Source organism: Chionomys nivalis, unplaced genomic scaffold (genome assembly GCF_950005125.1).
Source record: "Chionomys nivalis unplaced genomic scaffold, mChiNiv1.1 scaffold_143, whole genome shotgun sequence".
NCBI lineage: Eukaryota > Metazoa > Chordata > Mammalia > Rodentia > Cricetidae > Chionomys > Chionomys nivalis.
Genome location: NW_026646928.1, coordinates 32501 through 36891, shown reverse-complemented (window position 1 = coordinate 36891; position 4391 = coordinate 32501).

The window sequence follows — 4391 nt, the reverse complement described above, 5'->3', positions numbered from 1 at the left end:
ACACGGCCCCTCCTTTGGGCTGAGTTTCCCACACAGCTCTGACGATGCAGGAGGATGCCGAGAGCCCAGTTGGTGCCTCAGCCCGATGCCTGCATCTGTGCCTTGGCAGCAGCTATTCATCTCTTGCCACTCAGAGAGAGTCCAATTCCCTTAAGTTTATCCTTCCCTAAGTGCTCATTCACTTCAGAGGACTCAACCCTCATCCTCCGTATCCTCCTGGCCTAATTTCTCATATTACAGAGTATGAATACCTGTTCAGGAGAGGGAGGAAGGGTCATTCATGAAAAAAGTGAGTGTTCAACTAACTAGCTCCCCATGGGTGAAGGAAGTAGTGAAAAGATTTTAATGACGCAGAGAGACATTTCTAGTTTTGGAAGGAGGAGATCCTGAACGGCTCCCTCTGTGTCGCAGGAGAGACTCCCGGAAAGGAAACCTCAGGTTCCGGTCGGTCGGTCAGTTCGGGGAGAAATATCAGCAAGGAGGTAAAGGCCGTGCCTCACGACATCAGCAGTCCCTTCTCTGGAAATTCTACGGTATCCCAGAGAGCTCTCAGAATTCTGTGATGTCACTCGTGTCCTAGAAACGCCAACCGCCCTCAAGACACACTGTCTCGGTGCCTTCTAGACTCACTTCTAGACACGTCGTCTCGACTGATGAGTCTACTTGCAAGAGAGAGAATGGAGAGGAGATCGTGGAGAGGCCAGAGGGAGGAAGAAGAAAGCTGGCCCCAGATCTCACAGGCAAACATGGAGAAATAAGTGGTTGGTCCTGGGGAAGACGAAATGAGTTCACCACTAGCAGGGACTAGAGAGATCTCTGGATGTGATGGCTTTGAGACTTCCAGGGCTAGGGCTCAGGAACTGGGAGGTTTCTGGGATGCCCAATAGGCCTGCCTGTCTTGTTTCTCTGAGTTCCTAAAGGGCCAAGCCACATCAAAGATTCATGATAGTTGATTTGACAAAGTCGGGAATAGACAAGGAGTGCGGAAGGAGTCAGTGAGATTTCAATATCAGCATTGCACATCATCTCCCCCCCCCCAAGTCCTTTTCGTTGTGGAGCAGTAATAATAGAGAAAGGGCAGTAGTGCCCTGCCAAAGCCCGATTTTTACCATGCCTTATATCACAGCCATTAGCAGGGTTGAGGCATCAAGTGCTGCAGTCAGTCAGTCAGTCAGTCAGTCAGTCAGTCAGTCCTCCTGTGACCCCCTAATGTTTCTGGCTTCCCAGTTAGGAATGACACCCTGGTCTCCAGTTCAGCCTGAGAGGAGCTCTTTAGAGCCAATGGATGAGAGAGTGGGAAGAGACTGCAATTTTTTTCTTTTTCCTTCTTCTTTTGTCTTTTTCCTTTCTTTCTCTGTTTTGCTGTTTTGTTTTGATTTTCAAGAAAGGGTTTCTTTGTGTATTTTGGTCTGTTCTAAAACTCACTCTGTAAATCAGGCCATCCTTGAACTCACGGAGATCTGTGTGTGTAAGTGCTGTGATTAAAGGCACGCCCCCACCCCCACACACCACAGTCCGGCTGAGACTGTAATTTCTTGTTAGTTCTGGGTGTCCTGGGCTGTTAGTAAGTGACGATGGCTCTGTGTTGTGAATCTTTGTGAATCCAGACTATGACATGAGTCTGAAGCATCAAGCTAGTGACTTGGGCACCCACCCCTATACTACCTGAGGTCTCTGAAGTCACAGTGCATCCTCTCTATAGCTCTGAATAAGGCTTAGAAAGCCTTCCCCTGGGTCACCTTGTGCAGAGGAAACCAGGTAACCTCTGAGAGACATGCACCACCTTCCTACAGAAAGAAGGGATGACTGACTGACTAATACCCACAGAGGGGGAAACTCAAGCCTGGTATTTCAGAACCCGCTTGGACAAAGTCTCATCTGTCAGTCACTTCCTGAACAAAAGAAGGAAGGAAGGAAGGAAGGAAGGAAGGAAGGAAGGAAGGAAGGAAGGACCACAAATATCTCTCCTTTTGTATCCTTTTTACACTCTTCTCATGCTCTGATGAATATTGTGATTCAAGTTGGCTGTGTCCCCTTTTCCATGGCACGTGCACTGTGGCTCTAGATCAAGGAATCAGTTTTTTTGTGTGTGTTGCTCTATCTGGGAGAAGCACCACAGCCACAGCAGTTGCATACTGACTGAGAAATTTGATTTTTAGGAAATGATTTTTCATATCTGTGAATGGTCTCTCCATAGCCATTCATGTTTCCTTAAACTTGAGTATAGGCATGAATGATCCCTCTTCATGGGAGTGAGTGTCTGCTCTTGCATTGGGGGCTCCCCTGGGTGAACCCCAGTTCTCAGCATCTCCAGCCCAACCTGTCACAAGCTGATCACACATTTTCAAACTTGGGATATATTCTGCTGAAGTTTTGGGGTAATGAATTTCATCAATTATGGGACTAAACTTTGTTGTGATCTGACAGGACACTCACTCACCAACAACTTTGTGGTTCCTCCATAATGTGCTTATTTCTGTCAGGGAACTGAAAGCCAGCCAGCCAGCCAGCCAGCCAGCCAGCCAGCCAGCCAGCCAGCCAGCACCGTCTTTCCTTGTTTCTCAGTTTGTTCTTATATTCAGTCTCTCCCTCCCCCCCCCCTTCCTTTAAAAAATTTATTTATTTTTATCTTATGTGCATTTGTGTTTTTGCCATGGCTCTCAGGCTCCTGGATTACAGACAGCTGTGAGCTGCCATGTAGATGCTGGGAATTGAACCTTAAACTATCTCTTCAGCCCGACATGGAGCATCTCTCTATATAGCCCTGCCTGCAAAACTTTCAGAGTTCACTCTGCCCCCTGATTAAAGGCATTATGCGTTATGCTTCCTTTTATTGTATATTTAGTGGGTTTTTTTTTTTGTGTGTGTGTGTGTGTGTGTGTGTGTGAGTGAGAGAGAGAGAGAGAGAGAGAGTTCCATTATGAAACCAAAAGTCAGTCAACAACAACGAACTTTGTATTTATTTGTTTGTTTGTTCATCCGTAAACGTATTTGCTTACTTACTCTTATTTATTTATTTGTTTGTTTGTTTGTTTACAGTGGAAGACTTAATTCAGTACAGAATGATCAGAACGGTAGGGTATCCTTGGGAAAATATCACGATGAGTTTCCCTTCCGAGAGGCAGCTTTCTGGTAAGATGTGAAACCGCAGTTTTAAGTGCCCGCTTTCCACAAGTCCCTTTTCCCAAGGTCAGACATTTTTTAGATAAGCAAGGGTCTCCATTCATTCCCTTTGAGGAACTCTCAGGTCAGGCCCTGACATTAACATCTGACTGGAGCTTATCGTCAAGGCCAACGGTACACTCCTCAGCCCCTCCCCTCCGTGACCTGAGAAGCCACACCCCACCCCAGTTCACAGGCCCCTCTTAATCTAACTAACTATACAGCATCAAAAGTGGCATCTCTTCTCACTGAAATGCTGTTGGCAGCCATTCGATGAATTTATTCTCAGATCAGATCCTGTCCAGCAGGGATGTCTTCTTTCCATGTTTCTTCTTCTTTTGTATGTTGCAGTCATTCCAGATGTGGTGGTATATGATGAGAGAGAGAGAGAGAGAGAGAGAGAGAGAGAGAGAGAGAGAGAGAGAGAGGAGAGAGAGAGAGAGAGAGAGAGAGAGAGAGAAATGGAATTGCCTTTTATTTGAAGAGTTTTAATGATTTAATATTCAGCTATTTCCAGCCTTCTTTACCAGCACACTTATTATTACCAGTGAGCACCTTCCTCTGAAAACATTGGAAACCCCCCGATCTGTTCATATCATGCGTGTGTGTGTGTGTGTGTGTGTGTGTGTGAAATTCCATTTCAGGAGCTGCTTTGCTGACACTCACCCAGCACCAGTGAGATGGAGGCCACCATTTTCTTAGCCGGTTATGTTTCTAGGACAGTCAGGAGACAGAAAGAAGGAAGGAAGGAAGGAAGGAAGGAAGGAAGGAAGGAAGGAAGGAAGGGAGGGAGGGAGGGAGGGAGGGAGGGAGGGAGGGAGGGAGGGAAGGAAGGAAGGAAAGAAATGATCTACATTCCCAAAGAAAGAAAAAAATTAAGTAAATTTTAAAAAGTAAAAAAAAAATTAAGAAAGTAAGTAAATACATAAAAATAGACAAATAAGGAATAAATGAATAAAAATAAATAATTGAAACATTCAATAATTAATGAGTCAGGCTGAGCAGATACATGAAAGAAGATAAGGAAGTGAAGGAATGAAACAACAAATAAATAAGTAAATAACTAGGTGGGTCATTTTTTAAAGAAGTAAGTAAATGAGATGGGCTGAACAGATAGATAAGTAAGTAAGTAAGTAAGTAAGCAAGCAAAGAAATACACAAGAAGTCATTGCTCGATCAAGCAAGCAAGCAAGCAAGCAAGCAAGCAAGCAAGCAAGCATAGAAAAAAA